We start from the raw sequence: 21905 nt of genomic DNA, 5'->3' as shown, positions 1-21905 counted from the left end.
CGGGTTCGAACCCGAGTCCCTGCCTTGCACATGGATTCTTTACCACTGAGCCACCAGGCAAGCCTAGGTCTCTGCCTGGAAACAATTTTTATGGTGGTGTCCCGTGGGAATTTAGGGCTGTCATGAATGGCAGCAGCATGGAAACTGGCTTCCTAATTTCAGGAGGATAAAGATGAGCCACAGATATCTGAAGCCTGGAGGTGTTCATTCCCCAAGGCTAGGGAGTGATAGCTGGTCCTGGGGGTGACAGGTACAGCCAGAGCTTCTGGATGAATCATCTACGTCTGGATGGAGGCCGTGTTTAGACAGGCAATGATATTTCTCTATAACTCACAGAGCTTAGATTTCAACAACAATCAGGTGTTCTCAGAGCATGGGGGTGAGAGGGGTGAACCAGAAGGCAGTGTTGGAATAGCCACATTAAGGGGAAAATAGGAATATCTTTCCTGGGACTTCCCTCATGGTCCAGTAGCTAAGACTCAGTGCTCCCCATGCAGGGGCCTCGGGTTCAATCCCTGGTCAGGAAACTAGATCCCACATGACTCGACTAATTTTAGTTTGCATGCCACAAGAAAGACACAGGGCAGTCAAACAAATAAATAAGTAAATACAAATACATATTTTGACTGTAACCCACCAGGCTCCTCTGTCCATGGGATTCTCCAGGCAAGAATGCTGAACTGGGTTGTCATTTCTCCTCCAGGGGATCTTCCTGACCCAGGGATTGAACCCATGTCTTTTGTGTCTCCTGCATTGCTGATGGATTCTTTACCACTGAGCCAGAGGGGAAGCCCACAAATAAATATTTTAAAAAAAAAAGAAAAAGAATGTCTTCAACTTCCAGGCTTATTACCCATGAATCACAGCAGTTGGCAGTGAAGAATTATTAATCACAAGAACAATGTTTAAAAGAAGCACTCAGTGGAAGACAGGGCTCAGAAGAAATGAACTTGTATGAGTAGTGAGTGAACAACATTAACACTGGAAATATAACATATCTGAAGCAATGATTGGTCAGACCCATAAGTGGGGAAAATAGCTGATGAGCAAGTAAGACGTATAGTAAATAATTCTTAAGAATTTTAGAGTTCATGCATTAATCTCCCACTGATACAGTGTTTGCAAATGGAGTGTACTTTAGAGGGTAAAAATGACCCGACAGATGACTCACAAGTCCACGAACCTGTGGCTTCACCAGTTTTGAGAGTTTCTATCATAAGAAATCTTTGTTGGTTGATTGGTTAGTTGGTTGTTTGGGGGGTTTTGTGTTTGTTGGTTGTTTTTTGTTGGTGGTAGTTTTGGGGGTTTTTTTGGCTGAAACTTGCGGCCTATGGAAACTTAGTTCCCCAAGCAGGGATCAAACCCATGCCGCCTACATTGGAAGACTGAGTTCTATCCGCTGAGTCGCTGGGGAGGTCCCACATTTGGGGGGTTTTCTAATCAGAAAAATCCAAGGACCCATATTTTCCAGTTGTCATACATTTTCTTATATGTCATGTACATGTCTATGCATATAACTGCTCAGTCAATTCAAAGATGAAATTCAAAGAATATATTGATAGAATCCTCAAGATAAATTTTTGAGCATATGCTATGGAATTGGGATACTTTCAGAGAAGACTGTAGTTAGGAGGAATTTGGAGTTAGACAGATCTGGGTTGTTTCTCAGCTCTGCCTCTTAACTTGCTGTAAGGCTTCGGGTAGGTTCCTTAATCCATCTGAGCCTATTTACTCATCTGTAAAGGGAGGTAACAAGTGACCTTATCACATAGGATTATCACAGATATTAAGTAAGTAATGTGTGCCACGTGGTTAGTACCAAGCCTTTCTAGTATCTGTCCTCCAAACAGTAGCTGCTACTATTGTTGTGTTGTGTTGTTGTTGTTGTATTAACGGCTAATTCTAAACCACCTTTCCCCGCCCCCTCCCAAAGAAAGGGGGACATTCCTACTCATGCTTCAAGTAAAAGACGTTTTTTAAATTTTCAGGGAGATTGTGCCTGGATCAAGGAAAAGAAATCAAAACAATGATTAGTTGAGAATCCCAGTTCTCCTTTTTATTTGCTTTTCCTCCAGTGGTTGAGCAAAAGGAAGCATGGACACACGGTTCTTTTCAAACAATAGATCCACCCTAAATCCTGCATAGAATCAGATAACCCAACTGCCACCCAGGGCTTCTAATTCATGATCATTGATGGAGCGGTTCGTGGTCATGTGCCCTGCATGGGAGACAAGGGGGAGCCCCTCCCCACAACTATACCAGTTGCATGTTGTGTGATGCAGAGGTCTCCTCCATCCCTCTGTGGGCTGAACACCCCCCCTGACTTCTGATTACTCCCGTGTCTCTCTTTTTATACCCTCTGGATTGATCAGAAGGAGATCTGCATTATTTCTGCACCATGAGTCACTCTTTGCCCCAATCGTTTTAGCACTAAAAACCTTATGACATCATAGAACATGGATTATTGGTACATAAACCAGTATCAATGATAATTTTTATAGGGGCTCATGACAGTCTCAGCAGGATCACATGCCCGTTCTGTCATTGTTTTGCTGTTTTTACTGCTTCCTTTCCAGCAAACCACAAAGCTACCTGGAATGCAAGAGAATTAATCACTGGTCCTAGGCAGTAAGTTCATTCGTGTTGAGCCAGGAGTAGACTCACATAATTGAACTTCTGGAACAATGTTCTTTCTTTTTATAATTATTCTCCAGTTTTATTGACAAATAAAATTGTAAGATATTTTAAGTGTACATCAAGATGTGATGTATTTACATTGTGAAAAGATTTCTCCCAGCTAATTAATGAACATACCCATCACCTCATATACATATCCTTTTTTTTCTTTTTCTGGAGGGGAGTATGAACATTTAAGATCTACTCTGTAGCAAAGTTCTGTTATACAATATGGTAGTATCAACCATAATCATGATGATATATGTTAGATCCTCAGACCTTGTTTAGAACAATGTACTTTCCACTATACTTAATTCATATATTTATTCAACAGGCATACACATAATCTGTACCTTATGTCTGACTCTGTACTGTGTGCCCAGGATATAAAAGTGAACAATTAATTCCCAATCTGATAGGAAATTATTTGCCATTTTTTTCCTGCTACACATGCAAATCCCATGGACAGAGGAGCCTGGCAGGCTATAGTCCATGGGGTCACAAAGAGTTGGACACAACTAAGTGACTAAACCACCACCACCGCCACAAATGTGAATGAATATGAGCAAAAAAGTATTTCAGGTGATATTATCAAAGTAAGGCTGGAAACGTTTGATTTTACCTGAAAATATCAGAAAAGGCTTGATGGCAAAGATGACTCGGGAGTCTTGTGAGATGAGTGAAAAGTATTTTGCGTGAACAGAGAGCACATTCTAGGTGGATGAATCAGTTTAACAGTATCACAAAAGTGCCAAGAACAGCCTCCTGTGTTTTGGTAGCCGCAAACAGCTGGGTACAGCACAAGCCTGAGAGGGAAGGGAGGCATTACCCTAAAGTGGAGCAGGGCTAAACGAAGAGGGCAGATTTTACGTCATCCTGGGAATTGAGGCTTTATCCTGTGGGCTGTAGAAGCAATTATAGGGCTTAACTGTGGTCAGATTTGATTTTAGAAAATGGATCTGGCAAAACAGGGGAGATTGGATGGGGAGGGTAGTGGATGAGCAGGAGGTAGAGTTAATTACAACTGCCCAGGCTTCAGAGGTTTGGGGGTTCAGACCATGGCAATGGCAGTGGGGTGGAAAGATGGGGAAGATACAAAAGATACTAAGGAAGTGCAGAAGCGGGAGGAAGGGTTTCAGTAGGGCTCCCAGGTTCTTCCTTTAAATGAACAGATACATGTCGGTGTCCTTCACTGAAATAATGTTACAAGGATCTCCCTGCTGGTCCTGTGGCTAAGACTCCAAGTTCTCAATGCAGAGGGCCCATGTTCGATCCTTGATCAGGTAACTAGATCTCACATGCAGATCTCACTGCTGCAACAAAGATGAAAGATTACTTGTGCTGCAACTAAGACCTAGTGTGGACAAATACACAAATAAATAAAAATAAATATTAAAAATAAAGTGAAATTATCAATTGAAAAAATAAAAAGATGTTATAGGGGAAATAGAGAGATTAGTTGCTTAAAGAACAAGGAGTTGAACGTGAAACAGTTATAGAAAGCTGGAATCAGGGGAGTTCTGCCCAAGAGCTATAGATCTGAAAGTAATCATCTCATAGACAACATTAGAGACAGGAGAATTGATGAGATCCCCCAGAAAGAGTATGCAGAGCAGTGTTTTCTCAAATGTGACTCTCTCTCCACATGCATGAGAATCAACTGAGGAGACTGTGAAAATGCACATTTTCAGGCCCATCCCAGACTTAACGAAACCAAACTGTGAGAAAGGGACTCACTGCATCTTTGGTATTACGAGAAAGACAGCTTCCGTGAGTCTAATGCACCTGGAATTTGAGGTCCCCTGCTGTTAGTTCAGGCTGTCCAGAGAAAGTGAAAATCCCCTGAAGAAGGAAATGGCAAGAGAAAACAGAACCAGTAGGATGTGTGTGTGTGTGTTTGCGTGTGTGGTTAGAAAGATAGATAATCTGCCACCTTCCCTGTTGGCTCAGACCGCAAAGAATCCACCTGCAATGCAGGATACCTGGGTTCAGTCTCTGGGTTGGGAAGATCCCCTGGAGAAGGGCATGGCAACCCACTCCAGGATTCTTGCTTAGAAAATTCCATGGACAAAGGAGCCTGGTGGGCTGCAGTTCATGGGGTCAAAAAGAGTCGGACACGACTGAGTGACTGACCACACATGCATAGATAATCTATAGAGGTATAACTATGACAGAAGTGAGGGTGGGAACCGCCTGGTGGTCCAGTGGTCAGAACTCTAGGCTTTTATTGCCGAGGGCTCTGGCTCAACCTTTTGTGGGGCAAATAAAACCTCCACAAGCCATAGTGTAGGCCTGCTAAGTCACTTTAGTAGTGTCCGACTGTTTGTGACCCTATGGACTATAGCTTGCCAAGCTTCTCTGTCCTTGAGATTCTCCAGGCAGGAATACTGGAGTGGGTTGCCAAGCCCTCCTCCAAGGGATCATCCTGACCCAGGGACTGAACCCACATCTCTTACATCTCCTGCATTGGCAGGCAGGTTCTTTAACACTAGGGCCCCCTGGGAACCCCCAAGCCACCAGCTGAGCACCCCTCCTCCCAGAAAAAACACAAAAAGAAGTAAGGGAGTCCGACACAGAGATTCTAGCCTATTCTTACGGGCTTGGTTATTTAGGAGAAAGTTATTAGAAAGAGACTCAGTTCAAGGGCAGGGCTTTTTTGGTTTATTTGTTTTGTTTTTTATTTTAAAACGAGCCTTCACTGTCAAGAAAGAATGAGAATAAGACGCCCATGCAGTCAAGGGCTGACATGATGCTCCCCGGGAGACAGTCATGGAGCAGGACTAGGAGCAAGCCTCAGTTCTGTTCAAAAGCCTCGATGACTCAGCTCTCTCTGAACAATGCTTTCCACGGTGCCGCCCCAGATTTCTGTGGAGTTGTTTTCCTTGGTGCCCACCTGCATATGCTCTGTGCTCTAGCCAAGGGTTTCATCATCCCCAACCACAGCCTGAACTCCTGTTCCATGCTTCACTTGTGTTCCTTCCACCTGGAATCCTCCCCCCATCCCTCTGGCTTTTCAGATGAGAAGCAGCAGTTAATTCCCTGCATAGGGCAGCAATCCGGTATCTCTGTGACACAGTCACCTTGCTCACTGCTCAGTTCTCTGGACTCCTCCCTCCCTCATTCATCTTGACTTCCTAGGCTCTTCATATGCTACACAGGATGAAACATGGTGCCTCACCAATGTTTGCCAGATCTCACTGAAGATGACCTTAGACAGAGGGTGCCCAATTGTGTCACATAGCCACTATATATCCAGTGTTTACATTAAGTAGAATTATTGGTTAGAAGGGATGGAACTAAGAGAGAGGCAAAACCTCTCTATTTTTCTGCTACTTGCAGACAAAACCATCCTGACACAATGCAATGATGTGACATGTATGTGTAACGCAATCATACACCTGCATGTATATGTAAATCAAGAAAACTTAAAAGCTACATAACAGGAAAGTGCAAGGATATAGAAAATTTGCCAAGAATCAAATAAAACATATATTTTGTCTTATCAATGTAATTTTATTTATTTTTTTTATTTTTACTTGTGCTGGGTCTTCATTGCTGTGCAGGCTTTTCCCTAGCTGTGGTGAACCTCTCCCCAGGGGTGGTGCATGGGTTTCTCATTGAGGAGGCTTCTCCTGTTGCGCGGCATGGGCTCCAGGGTGCCGGCTTCAGTCGCTGGGGAGTATGGGCTTAGTGGTTGCAGTTCCCAGGCTCATTGGTTTGGGCACACAGGCTTAGTTGCCCATCAGCATGTGGGATCTTCCCAGACCAGGGATCAAACCCATGTCTCCTGCATTGGCAGGCAGACTCTCTACCTCTGAGCCACCAGGGAAGCCCCCTTTATGTTTTGTCTTAAATGGTATTAGTAGAATCTCATCAGGCAGAGAAGTCAGGGGAGCATAATGCAAATATTCTAGGCTGTGCAAAAACGCTAATTAGATGGACGTTAAGATGGACTGTTTGGGGATCAGTGACAAGTTAAATATCATGAAGCATTGTCCAGAAGCAGAAGCAGTCAGGGATGGGAGGCTGAGAATGGGGCAAGACTGATACAGTAGAAGCTTGTAAATATAGTTTCAGATCTGATTCGGATAGGTTTCATGGACCATGATAAGGAATTTAGATTCTCATATTTAATGTGTAAGAGTAATAGATTATTTTACTGTTACAAAATATACATAACATGAAAGTTATCATTTTAACCAGCAGTCAGATTTTATTTTATTATTTTTTTTTTAATTTTTTGCAGCAGTCAGATTTTAAATCACATGCTCAAATCTGATAAAATAGTAAATGAATGTCAAGATAATTTTTGTTAAAACATAAATGCTAATAAGGTACAATTTAAGTCAAAAAATAAAAATGCCATAAATGAATAGCTCAGACGTGCAGGAGACATGGAGATGTGCTGCCAAGTGCAGGAAGGACGATTTGCCAGCTGGGGTGTGCAGATAGCAGATAACCCCACCTGTCAGCCACTGTGGGGTTGGTCTCAGCTGCCGAGAGAACCTGCCTGAGGACAGGTGCTTCTCTAGAGAAACAGAGTCAATCGGATACAGAGATAGAAAAAGATTGTTGCTGTTGTTCAGTCTCTAAGTTGTGTCTGACTCTTTTGGGACCCTCCTCTGTCCATGGGGATTCTCCAGGTAAGAATACTAGAGTGGGTTGCCATTTCCTTCTTCAGGGGATCTTCCCAGACCAGGGACCAAACCTGTATCTCCTGCATTGGCAGGCAGATTCTTTACCACTGAGCCACCAGGAAAGCCCTGAAAAAGATAGAAATTACACACAGAGAGACTGACTTATTACAAGATATTAGCTCACATGATGAGAACCCCGTGATCTGCCATTTGCAAGCAGGAAAAACAGTGGTGTCAATTCCAGTCCAAATCACAAGGTCTGGGAACCAGGGGAGGTGATGATGTAAGTCCCAGTCCAAGTACACGAGACCAACATCCCAGCTCCACCACCAGGCAGAGACCTCAAATCCACCCCTCCCCCACACCTTTGCTCTATTCGGGTCCTCAATTGATAGGATGATGCCCACCCACATGGGGAAGGCAATCTGCTTCACTTACTCTACCAGTTCAAACGCTAATGTCATCCAGGAACACCCCCGCAGACACATTCAGAAATGACATTTAGCCAAGTATGCGAGCTCCCCGTGTCCCCATCAAGTTGACAAAATTAACTATCACATGGGGGCAAGACACATCCTGTGCCTGCGTAAGGCAGAGGCATCAGGTCCAGTCTTCCAGCCAGAAGGATGACACAGAGTGGACACTGCGTGTCCCAGAGCTGCCACACGGTTCCTGATGCCTGCCCTGCAGTTTCTCCTCTGCCCAACACTGCTTCCACCCCCTTCTTTTCACAGGCACTGATCCCTATCGAATATACCCCAAACTTGTTCTCCATATCAGCCCTTGATGACCCAGTGGTGAAGAATCAGCCTGCCAATGCAAGGGACACAGGTTTGGTCCCTGGTCCGGGAAGATCCCTCACGCCTTGGGGCAACTAAGCCTGAAAGCTGCAACTACTGAGCCCACACACGTAAAGCCCGTGCTCTGCAATAAGGGAAGCCATCGTAATGAAAAGCCCATGCATCACAACTAGAGAGTAGCCCCTGCTCACCACAGCTAGAGAAGGCCCAGAGCACTAGGTCTTCATTGCTGCACATGGCTGTCTTCTCCATGTCCGCCTGAACTGTGACAGTGGGGGGCGCTGGTGAAAGGACTGGAATTTTGAAGACAGACAGACCTAGGGTGGAAACACAGCTCTGGTATTTATCAGCTCTATGATGGTGGCATGTATTTTAATCTCAATTTGCTTTCTCATCTGTAAAACATGAATAAAATCTACATACCTTGCAGGGTTGTCCTACACATTAGAAAAAATATATGTGACATCCTGGAATGAGAGGCACTTGATAAATGCAGCTAATGTCTTTTGGTAGAAAACATCATTGGGTGTCTGTCAAGGACGTATACAGATTCCTTTATTCAGAGGGGCTGCCTGACAGGACAATCCTGAGCCAATCCCCTTGTAGGGTCTGATGCCCACAAACAACCCTGGTTCGTGCAAGCACTGGGATGCTCATAGGAATGGTGTGTCAAAATTCAAGGATCACACGTTAAGTTCTCGAAATATATTTTGAAATCCTTCTCCCTCGACTTGAGATGAGAGGGAACACAGAATACCTACAATTATCCTAGAAATAGTGTGGCGGTAGGCGATCAGCTAACAGTGGACAGGACCAATCCCTTTTGTAAGACCTGCACGTGGCACCTCCTGTTAGGTTCTCAGTCACTTGGACTTCTGCAGGACTTCCCTGATGGCTCAGTGGTAAAGACTCTGCCTACAGTGCAGGAAACACGGCAAGCATGAGTTCTATCCCTGGGTCAGGAAGAGCCCCTGGAGGAGCAAATGGCAACCCACTCCAGAATTCTTGCCTGGAGAACCCCACGGACAGAGGAGCTTGGTAGGCTAGGCCATAGAGTCAAAAAGAGTGGGACATGACTGAAGTGACTGAGCATCCATGCATGCATGGGCTTCACCAAAACATTTCAATTGCATTTAAGGTTCTGTTCCACAATAATTAGCATATACATACATACATACATATATATATACACATCCTGTTTCATGAGTTTTTGAACCTACTGAGAGGGAAAAATAATTACACATACAAATACATGATTGCAAACAATGATGAGTCCCATGAAGGAAAGGTTCGCTGGATGTGGCAGACTTCAACCCCCAGTGAACCAAGCCTTGTGCAGCCTTATTCCATGTTGACACTGGTTTGGCCACATAATTAACTATGACTGTTGGGACATTATATACACAGAACCAGCAGGGGTTTGATGAGCACTTGCTCAATGGGACTGGGCCTCTTAGAATGCACTTTCTTAGAATCCAGTTGCCATTCTGGAAATGCATGGTCCCTACGGAGGATCACCAACGGCCTTGATCAACAACAACTCCAACTGAGCTCCCAGCTGGTGTCCAGTGTGACAGGTCGGCCTCGGGACCTTCCAGCTATCTCTGCACCACAGTCAAAGTGTCATGAAGCAGAAGAACCACCGGATCAACCCAAAGAATCAAGGGAAATAATAGCCTGTGAGTATTTAAATCGTGGTTTGTAATATATCAATAGATAACAAAAATGCGAGGTTATGAGAACAAAAACAGAAGCTCCTACCTAGTCTGGAAAATCAGAAGGACTTTCCAGAGGAATTGATCACTCATGTGGACTCTGAAAGAAAAATAAGAGTTCTCTTCCAGACAGGGAGGGCAGGATGCAGGGTGCACAAAGACCTCTGTTTGAAGCAAAGAAGATGCCTTCAAACCTGGAATGCTCAAGAGGGAGGGGATATATGTATACTTACAGCTGATTCATGTTGTTGTACAACAGAAACCCCAGCATAACATTGTAAAGCAATTATCCTCCAATTAAAAATAAAATGGAACCAAGGTCATTTTCCTACGCATCTTCACCTGATCAGATGCGTAGATTCTGGATCTGGAACACCTGATTCTGGAACATATAGAGGGAATTCCCTGGCGTTCCAGTAATTATACTCAGCGCTTTCACTGCTGTGGCCTGGCTTCAACCCCTGCTTGGAGAACTTAGATCCCACAAGTCGCATAGCTTGGCCAAAAAATAGTAGTAATAATAATAAAATAATTAAAAATGAAGTATACAGAAAGTCAAACATATGTGTGCACACATGTTTTATTTATTTTATACAGTACTAGTATATCTAAGAAGCAGTTGAAAGCCCAGAGCTAAAACTGATATGTGTCTTCTTGCTTATTACTACTGACTTGCTACTATGAGCCATCTGTGACACTGAACACATTGTTCTGGGACCATCTGTAATGTTCCTAATCTAATGGTTTAAATGACGGCTCGTGCTCTCATTAGAAGGTCTTAGCACCTCAAAAACATTTGCTGGAAACAGCAAGGTACTGATCCCTTTGGATCCTATCAGATAGCTATCCTGGAAATTCAGGCATAGAAGAGCAGGAAGAAAGGAAAGTGACACTCTATGGCATCCCTCCCAGGGACCAGGACATTTAACAGGCTTGCATACATTCTCTTATCAATCTTCTCAGAAATCTCAGAGGTAGGTTTTATTATTCCATTTTTACTTGTTAAAGAAAAGAAGGTTTTTAAACATTCATTAACTTGCTCAAGATCACACAGCGCTGAAGAAGCAGAACCAGGATTTAAACCGCAGGCTTTCTGCTTCTGAGATCTATATCTGTAGCAGTTATAGTCGATTGTCTTCCCGGAACCCATTTCCCATTCTTTCCACACTTTTGCTCAGATATCCATACCCCCCCAAAAGTGTTCTCCATCACCTTCAAGCAACTCTACAAGGTGCAGTGGGCAATCAACTGGGTGTCCTGCACATTTAATTCAATTCTGACTCTATCTTGCCTTGAAAATTCCATGGACAGAAAAGCCTGGCAGGCTACAGCCTATGGTGTCACAAAGAGTCAGAAAAGGCTGAGGAATAGCACTTAAACTTTTGATCCTCTCTAATTGATGGACAGGGAAGCCTGGTATTCTGCAATCCATACGGTCAAAAAGAATTGGACACAACTGAGCGACTGAACTGAACTGAACTTGGCGACAGCATTACATCCTGAGGTTAACAGCTCAGTCCCACCAGATTCCCCCACTTGAATTACCACCAATCTCAAGTTCAGGGTCCTCTTGCCAACCCACCAGTCATAAATGAGTTCCCAGAAGGCCAAGGAGTCCTTGGGTCTGGTAATTTTTAGAAAGACTGACAAAACTCAGAGAAACATTTACTTAACATTTACCTGGTTTTTACAAAAGGATACTACTCAGGAAAGGCCGGATGAAAGAGCCGCACTCTCTGGGTGCCCCACTCTCCCAGCACCTCCACGTGTTCGCCAACGCAGAAGCTCATCAATGTCTCATTGTTCTAATGATTGGGATTGACATATATATACTACCAAGTATAAAAATCTTCCCTTGTGGCTCAGCTGGGAAGATCCCCTGGAGGAGGGCATGGCGACCCACTCCAGTATTCTTGCCTGGAGAATCCCCATGGACAAAAGAGCCTGGCAGGCTATACAGTCCATAGGGTCGCAAAGAGTCAGACACAACTGAGCAACTAAGCGTGCGCGCGCGCACACACACACACACACACACACACACACGAGTAACAAACGACTGATCACTCAGGAAATTCCAAGGGTTTTAGGAGCTATGTGCCAAGAATAGAAACAAACCAAATGTATTTCTTATTATACCACAGCTCTTTATGAAGCCAGTGACATTCAAGGGTGGTGTCTACAGCAGTATTTCTTAGCAGCAGGCACAATGGTATTTGGGGCTGGGCAACTCATTCCCATGCATCTTGGGATGTTCTGCACCCCTAACTTCCTCTTGCAGTTTTTCTAGCAACCTAAAATGCCCAACACACACCTGAATGCCAAAGCTCTGCTTGAGCAACTGGTCCAGAGGGAGCACGATGCTTCCTGCAAATGACTGTTCAGGAACTCACCCAGTGGTTGGTAAGCCAATGGAATGGAATTTCTCTGCCACAGGGCATGGTCCAGGAATAAGTATGCAGTTTGGGTCAATGAAGTGTAAACAGAGGTTTGTTAGGGAGCTCTCTGGAGAGAGTACATCTGGAAGAAATAGATTTTTTTTACCCTGGAAATTTTCATGTAAAACTTTTTGCTCCTCTCTAGAGTTCTTCTGTTGAGCAAGGGCAATAAATCACCTGTATTCCTTAAGTCAATAATAAATCTCAAAATGTTGGATTTTCTATTGTTTACCGCAGCAAGTAACCTACCTGATTTAATATCTTTCTTAGGCTCTTAGGTCCTGCTGTCTCTCTGTAAAGAACATGCCCCGTGGATGAGGGGATCTTTATTTGTATTAACTCTAGTTGAAATTTAACATTTTATTCAGTTATGATTGTTGCCAACACTCTGGTATATTAGCAGTATCTATGGCTTTGTCACTAACAAGAATATGGATGTTGTCATCTAACAATACAATTGAAACAAATAACCGGTATCATTTACACACATCCCAACTGCTAAATTATGATCATTATTAGATCTCTTCTTAGATCTTGGTTTTTAATATATTCATAAAGAAGTGCACATATTTCTCTAACAGAAATTTACTTGGGGAATATTTAATACAATTCTAATATAATTTTTTTCTGTAATTCTTATTTTTTGTAACTTTTAAAGCATTATTCTGAGCAGCTCTCCATGAACTTTCAGTTCAGTTCAGTTCAGTCGCTCAGTCGTGTCCAACTCTTTGCGACTCCATGAATTGCAGCACACCAGGCCTCCCTGTCCATCATCAACTCCCAGAGTTTACTCAAACCCATGTCCATCAAGTCGGTGATGCCATCCAGCCATCTCATCCTCTGTCATCCCCTTCTCCTCCTGCCCCCAATCCCTCCCAGCATCAGGGTCTCTTCCAATGAATCAACTCTTCGCATGAGGTGACCAAAGTGTTGGAGTTTCAGCTTCAGCATCAGTCCTTCCAATGAACACCCAGGACTGATCTCCTTTAGGATGGACTAGCTGGATCTCCTTGCAGTCCAAGGGACTCTCAAGAGTCTTCTCCAACACCATAGTTCAAAAGCATCAATTCTTTGGGGCTCAACTTTCTTCACAGTCCAATTCTCACATCCATACATGACCACTGGAAAACCATAGCCTTGACTAGACAGACCTTTATTGGCAAAGGTATGTCTCTGCTTTTCAATATGGTATCTAGGTTGGTCATAACTTTCCTTCCAAGGAGTAAGCGTCTTTAAATTTCATGGCTGCATTCACCATCTGCAGTGATTTTGGAGCCCCAAAAAATAAAGTCTGACACTGTTTCTGCTGCCTCCCCATCTATTTGCCATGAAGTGATGGGTTCAGATGCCATGATCTTAGTTTTCTGAATGTTGAGGTTTAAGCCAACTTTTTCACTCTCCTCTTTCACTTTCATCAAGAGGCTTCCTAGTTCCTCTTCACTTTCTGCCATAAGGGTTAGAATACTAATGGGATCTACTGCTAAAAGGAAAATGAGAACACCAAAACACCATGTTTCCTAATTTTTAAAATCTTTCTGATTGCTGCTTTTCAGTTCAGTTTTGAAGCTCATGTTACAGAGCCCACCGTGCCATTTTTTTTCTTAGCATAAGAACTACATATGACTGACATTACAGTCATCGGGTTTTACAGCAAGCATTCGCCCAAGAACTTAGGTATAAGTTTGTCCCCTGAGAATTAACAATTCAACATGTTAACATTGATGACAATCATGTGGTGAAAATAACAGATAACACACGGAGAGCTTCTCATGCCCAAGGTGCTGCACGGTCATCCTATGATTCTGATACTATTTTTTCCGTTCTACAGACTAAGAAACTCAAGTGCAGATGGGATCAATGTCTTTGGTAGATCAGATGGCAGGTAATTAATGAGTTGGGGGCTTAATATACTGCAAAATGAAGTTACAGGAGAGACTTAAAGATACAGGCTGAGTCCTGGGAACAGAACTTGATGGTAATTTGATTGAATCAGCTAAGTCCATCAGAAGGAGGCTTAGTCAATCTCGGAGGTTCAAAAAACAAAAATCTTGGAGATAAAAATTTATATTCTCTATTGAAATATTATAGCTTCCCTGGTGGCTCAGAAGGTAAAGAATCTGCCTTCAGTGCAGGAGACCCAGGTTCAATCTCTCAGTTGAGAAGACACCCTGGAGAAGGGAATGGCGACGCACTCCAGCATTCTTGCCTGGAGAATTCTATGGACAGAGGAGCCTGGTGGGTTACAGTCCATGGGGTGACATAGTCACACACGACTGAGCAACTACACTTTCACTTTAACTGAAACATTACTTAGGAGAGTTTTTGACTCATCAAAGTATTTGGTACTTGAGTAAGGCCATTAGGGTCGAAAAGAGTCGGAAACAACTGAGAGACTGAGCACACAGTCATAGGCCATTGAGCCAGGTTTACAAATGCTTCTGGAGGCCAAACAGATACAGTTTGCAGATCAGAATGAGACATCAGGGTGTAGTCGGGCTGACGAAATGAGTGAGAAAATGAAAGGCACTAGGAGTCACAGATTCTTCTCCCCAGAAAGGTCATCCTAAACATAAGATGAATGTTTCATGTTCCCTCTGCTTAAAGTCATCAAATATTTCCAGGCATTTTACTCTTTGTCTAGGATAAGAAAAAATTAGTGGCATTAATTTTATGTATTCCCATCTCTGGGAGAGTGATTTCTTGTTGCAACTGACATTCTACTTTTATTTTTTTTTATTTTTTTTTATTTTATTTTTTTTTGACATTCTACTTTTAAAAATCAGATTCATAAACTAGGTTAACGTGAGCCATTTCTGAAAGATGGATTCACTCTAGATGTGCAGAGAAATCAGGTTTCTAATCCTGTGAGTTCTCTTGGGACAGTGAATATAACCCCTTTTCATGGACATAAAGCTTTCATCAATTCCTTGTGGAGGACAAATATGTTTTTCTTACGTGTTATATGCTAATGACTTCTAAATTTGTATGCGGAGGTCAGAACTCTCATCAGACCCACACAACCAGCTTTCAGCACTGTCACTTACTATCATGATATGAGAAATTATTTAATCTCTTTAAGCCTCAGTCTCTTTTTCTATCAAAAATTTTTTTCTCTGTATATTTATTTTGTATTTTTTTAAGCTCTATTAACAGAACTTGGAAATTTAAAGAGTTTGCATATATTAAAGCATTATGATACTCATTTCACTATCTTTCCAAAAATTGATTCAATTTGCCTTTTCAAGTTTTATAAAAGAATTCTCACTTTCTCACATTTTTTTCACTTCTGATTATTATTATTTTTCTTTAAATAAATGTTTTAAATTAAAAAATACTATCAGTGAGATTAACATATATATACTACTATATGTAACATAGATAACCAACAAGGACCTACCACATAGAACAGGGAACTATAGTAATATTTTGTAATAACTTGTAAGGAAAAAGAATCTGAAAAAGAACATATGTATGTATAATTGAACCACTTTGCTGCACACTTGGAACTAACACAACACTGAAAGTCAATTATACTCCAATTTAAAATAAAACTCTCAGGGTAAAATGCAAAAAATACATAAATTAATTAAAAAACTATTAGATTTGTTAAGATTGGATTATTTGGGTGGTTTGTTACACATTTTCAATTGTATTAAATGTATGTGAAGTTTAACAATAACTGTCAGATACTTAAGAGATAAACAGGTAGAGCATACACATAGATGCTACATAATAGAAGGTCTGGTTCTCTTCCAGCATCATTGTCACCATCCTCGGCACAAACTAGCTCACTTGGATCTGCCTGGGAGAATCCACCACCATCCACCATCATGGTGAACTTCACAGTAGACCAGATCCAGTTCACCATGGACAAGAAGGCCAACATCAGGAACATGTCCGTCATCGCCCACGTGGACCAGGGCAACTTCACTCTGATGGACTTCCTGGTGTGCAAGGCAGGTATCATCACCTCTGCCCAGGCTGGGGAGACCTGCTTCACTGACACCCGGAAGGATGAGCAGGATCATCAGAATCAAGTCAACGGCCGTCTCCCTTTTCTACAAGCCTTCAGAGAACAACAACTTGAATTTCATCAAGCAGAGCAAGGATGGCTCTGGCTTCCTCATCAACCTCATCGACTCCCCTGGGCACGTGGACTTCTCCTCAGAGGTGACAACTGCACTCCGTGTCACCGATGGCACCTTGGTGGTGGTGGACTGCGTGTCGGTGGTGTGTGTGCAGACAGAGACGGCGCTGCATCAGGCCGTCACCAAGGGCATCAAGCTGGTGCTGATGATGAACAAGATGGACTGGGCCCTGCTTGAGCTGCAACAGGAGCCTGAGGAGCTCTACCAGACCTTCCATTGCATCGTGGGAATGTCAGCAGCATCATCTCCACCTATGGTGAGGGCGAGAGCGGCCCCATGGGCAATATCATAATCAACCCTGTCCTCGGTATTGTTGGCTTCAGGTCTGGTCTCCACAGTTGGGCCTTTACCCTGAAGCCGTTTCCAGAGTTGTATGTGGCCAAGTTTGTTGCCAAGGGCGAAGGCCAGCTGGGGCCTGCTGAGCAGGCCAAGAAGGTAGAGGACATAATGAAAAAGCTGGGGGGAGACCAGTACTTTGATCCACACACCAGCAAGTTCAGCAAGTTAGTCAACGGCCCCAATAACAAGAAGCTGCTGTGGACATTCTGCCAGCTCATCCTGGACCCCATCTTCAAGGTGTTTGATCCAATCATGAACTTCAAGAAACAGGAGATGGCAAAACTAATTGAAAAACTGGACATCAAGTTGGACAGTGAAGATAAGGATGAGGAGGGCAAGTAACTTCTGAAGGTTGTGATGTGCCGCTGGCTGCCTGCTGGAGGCGCCCTGCTGCAGATGATCACCATCCACCTGCCCTCCCCTGTGACGGCTCAGAAGTACCGCTGTGAGCTCCTGTACGAGGGGCCCCCAGATGATGAAGCAGCCATGGGCATTAAAAGTTGTGATCCCAAAGGCCCTCTCATGACATACACTTCCAAAATGGTGCCAACCTCTGACAAAGGTCAGTTCTATGCCTTCGGCCAGGTCTTCTCAGGGCTGGTGTCCACTGGCCGGAAGGTGTGCATCATGGGGCCCAACTATACTCCCTCCTGGGGAGAACGAGGACCTGTACCTGAAGCTGATCCAGAGGACAATCCTGATGATGCGCCATTATGTGGAGCCCATTGAGGATGTGCCTTGCGGCAACATCATGGGTCTGGTGGACATGGACCAGTTCCTGGTGAAGACCGACACCGTCACCACCTTTGAGCATGCCCACAACATGCAGGTGATGAAGTTCAGTGTGAATCCTGTCGTCAGGGTCGCTGTGGAGGCCAAGAACCCAGCCAACCTGCCCAAACTGGTGGAGGGCCTGAAGTGGCTGGCCAAAGTCGGACCCCATGGTGCAGTGCATCATCAAGGAGTCCAAGGAGCACATCATCATGGGGGGCTGGGGAGCTGCACTTGGAGATCTGCCTCAAGGATGTGGAGGAGGACCATGCCTGCATCCCCATCAAGAGAAATCTGAGCCAGTTGTCTCGTACCAGGAGACTGTCAGTGAGAAGTCAAGCATGCTCTTCCTGTCCAAGTCCCCCAACAAGCACAATGGGTTTTACATGAAGGCACGGCCCTTCCCCGACGGCCTGACCAAGGGCATCAACAAGGGCGAGGTATCTGCTCCACGAGCTCAAGCAGCGGGCCCGCTACCTGGCCGAGAAGTATAAGTGGGATGTGGCCGAGGCCTGCAAGATCTGGTGCTTCGGCCCTGACGGCATGGGCCCCAGCATCCTCACAGATATCACCAAGGGCATGCAGTACCTCAATGAAATCACGGACAGTGTGGTGGCTGGCTTCCAGCGGGCCACCAAGGATGGGGTGCTGTGCAAGAAGAACATGCGGGGCGTGTGCTTTGACGTTCATGATGTGACGCTGCACACCGATGCCATCCACTGTGGGGGCGGCCAGATCATCCCCATGGCCCGGCGCTGCCTGTACGCTGACCGCCCAGCCCTGGCTCACGGAGCCCATCTACCTTGTGAAGATCCAGTGTCCAGAACAAGTGGCTGGTGGCATCTGTGGTGTCCTGAACAGGAAGCGGGGCCACGTCTTCAAGGAGACCCAGCTGGCTGGCACCCCCATATTTGTCATGAAGGCCTACCTGCCTGTCAATGAGTCCTTTGGCTTCACCGCTGACCTGAGGTCCAACACGGGTGGCCAGGCCTTCCCCTAGTGTGTGTTCAATCACAGGCAGATCCTGCCTGGCGACCCCTTCAACAACACCAGCTGCCCCAGTCAAGTGGTGGTGGAGACGCACAAGCGCTAAGGCCTGAAGGAAGGCCTCCCAGCCCTGGACAACTGCCTGGACAGGTTGCAGGCGGCCTCGGCGCGGTCTCCGCGCCCGGGGACAGTGACCACAGCAACAAGCCCCCGCATTCTCCACGACACCTCGAGGTTATCCAGACCCAGTAACGCTCTGCCTGACAGGTTTCTGGGGCCCACTTCGTGCCATCGCTCAACATGAAGACTTGATGCCATTTCTTTCAATATTTATTTCCAGATTTCAGGGGCAACAGAAGTGCCCTCGCAGCAGGGACTGGTCTGGCCGATGAGGATGGGGGAGGGGTTGGAACCACCAACACTTTTTTATAGAGAGGGAAACTTAATGTCTAAAAAAAAGTTAAAGATAAACGCATTAAGAGGTTTAAAAAAAAATAGAAGAACCACAAGTGTCTATCAGACACTTGAAAAAATATTTGGCCCCAATAACCATACCAGCTATATGATATTTCCTCCTGGAGCTCAGACCACTCCCCCAAGCTCCAGACCCAAATGTCCAGCTGTTCATTTGAGCAACTAAGATACAGCAGAAGTGATTTCCAAGGAAAGGTCATAAAAGATACTGAGGTTTGGGCCTCCTGCTCACTCTCTCACCTCTTTCCCACTGGGAGAAATCAGATTCCATGTCATGAAGATACTAAGCAGTTCTCTGGGAGGTCGTAAAGAACTAAGGCCTCAGTCATGTGCATGAACCACGTTGGAAATAAACCATCCAGCCCCAGTCAAGCCTTCAGGTGTCTGCCGGCTACAACTCTGGCTCAGAGATTAACTGCAACCCCATGAGAGACCTCCAAGCTGGGGCCACTGAGCTAAGCTGCTCCTAGATTTCTGATGCACAAACCTTGGGTGAAAATAAATGTTTATTGCTGTTTTAAGGTTACACTGTAGTTTTTAATAATCTATTTATTTGAAGAAATTGTTGAGAATTGATCCCCAGATTCCTTAAATTGAGAAATTTAAAAGAATAGAAGTGCAGCAATGATTCTTAGGCAAATCTAAATTAACCTTGCAGATTTTTAAATGTGAGTCTTTAGAGGTAACTTCAATTTTGGAAGAAAAGATTTATTCTTTTAATAATTTTTTTAAATCAAAAAGCTGGAAAAAATAGACTTCTATTTTCTACATTTTAGAAGTAAAAATGTGATTCTTTGATAGTCGTTTTCCTCTCTCACTCCATGTGTTGAAAATTCTGATAATGAGATCACTAGATGCAGAGATAGAGTATACAGGAGGATAGTGTTAGCCACTCAATCATGTCCAACTCTTTTGAGACCCCACGGACTGCAGCATGCCAGGCTCCTCAGTCCATGGAATTCTCCAGGCAAAATACCGGAGTGGGTTGTCATTCCCTTCTGCAGGGGATCTTCCTGATATGGGAGGACGGGGAGGTGGAAGAAGGTTGAAATGTGATCTCATAGTTCCTGGCACCCATCTCTAACAAAAGATATCAGTTACAGAAGGTTTTCTGTGTCCACACCTCCCATTGGGACATAGCTAGCTTATCATGTCCTCAAAAATGGAGAGAAATGGTTTTCCCTTTATCAAAATTTAAAGACCTTTATGGTAATGATTAAAATAAATTGAAGTACTCATGGGAGTGGTAATTGGTTCTCTCTTCGCACAACATGAGGTATATGCCTTATGGTTCCTCATTCTTATGATTCTGACTTTTCCAAAATAAGGGCCCCTACCAATAAACACAGCAAGGATAAGTGGAAGGAAAAGTTTGAAGTAGCTGCATGGTCTAGTCCCTGCTGACAAAACCCAGCAATGCAAAGAATAAAATATTGCTGATGTTAATGCGGTTCTGTAAGGGTCAGTCTTCTAATGTACTTAGATACATTTTCAGAAAATCATTCAACTGAGATTTGGTATATAGACTTTCTACCAGGAATAACGTACTTTTCAGAGTTCCCTCACATGTACCTCCCAGCAATTCTATTAGCAACTGGAATTATTATTTCTATTGAGTATATGACAAAAATTCTCAGGGTCAGCTTGTTGGTGGCAAGAAAGACTATAATTTAGACCTCCTGGAATTCAATATAGGGCCTTTCCCCAGGCCACTGTTAAGGACTTAGAAAAGTGGGTAATTTAAGAACACAATTTAGGTTTTTAATTTGCTTTTAAATTTTGTATTAATTCAAAATAGTTTATGTTATATTTTTAATCCATGATTTTATAAAATGAGCTTATTGTTATAATATTCACTGTTTCTCTCATTCACACACTTACATAGATCCTGTTCCGTCATTGTTAAGTCCACTGATTAAAAAACTAAGCTACATACAAAGTTTGAGCAAGCTCCAGGAGATGGTGAAGGACAGGGAAGCCGGGCGTGCTGCAGTCCATGGGGTCGCAAAGAGTCAGGTACAACTGAGCAACTGAACAACAACATATAAAAGAAAGTTTCTTCACTCACCTACACACATTTTGGTTAAAGATGTGAATTTGCAATCATTCCATTTTGACTCTTCAAGTAAACCTTTGAAGGGGGAGCAGAATGGAATGGAAGAGAGAAAACAGTCACCTCTGGCTTTGACAAGTGGTCAGAAATAGGTCACAAGTAGAAAAGTAAGATAGGGAGTACTAAGTGTGTTACCTGGCAAGAGTATAAATGGCTGATGAGATGGGTAAGGTGATTGAAGTACAGTGGAGAGGGCTGTTGAAGCATTTAGAATGATTAGGTTTAAAGCAGTAACCATGAAAGATAATGTCCTTTGAGGCTCAGTTTAGATGGCCCTCCTGTAAAATCTACCCTTATTTCCCAGAACAAAATTCTGTCCTCTAAGATAACACTGTCCCTCTCCCATTAGCCTTCATCAAGCCAAAACTATCCATGACTTAGCACAAAGAGACTCTAATCTTCTTCCAGGCAGTGTCTTTGTTGGGCTTATTTAACTCCTACAATTCTTAGCGACAAGTTGGAGGTGGAGGACAGGCAGAGGATGAAGGGAAGGCAGAAATGACTTCAGTGTTGACTTAGTTACTCCTTCGATCTTGACACTTTGCTAGACACTGCACTTTAGTCATCTCATGAGGAATCTAAGGCTTAGAGAGTTTAGTAATTTATCCAAGATCACTTAGCTGATAGGAGGTAAATTCAGGATTTGAACCTAATTCTTTCTTCCTCCAAAACTGGTACTGAGCTTATTAGTATTTGCAGGAAAATTAGTTCTGGCATGGTGTTTAGAAATGGCTGAACGCATTTCACCATGATTCTTAATTATTTCTGGGTCATGAACTCATGCAGGGATCTCTCCCATAAAATTATATA

At 43.8% G+C, this 21905-nt stretch overlaps 1 pseudogene; it reads left to right on the top strand.

The window, feature by feature from the left end:
- Positions 1 to 16093: 16093 nt before the first annotated feature.
- Positions 16094 to 18812, top strand: LOC136144730 (elongation factor 2 pseudogene; annotated as a pseudogene).
- Positions 18813 to 21905: the final 3093 nt, after the last annotated feature.

Source organism: Muntiacus reevesi, chromosome 12 (assembly GCF_963930625.1).
Source record: "Muntiacus reevesi chromosome 12, mMunRee1.1, whole genome shotgun sequence".
NCBI lineage: Eukaryota > Metazoa > Chordata > Mammalia > Artiodactyla > Cervidae > Muntiacus > Muntiacus reevesi.
This window is presented reverse-complemented; position numbering and strand designations above follow the sequence as displayed.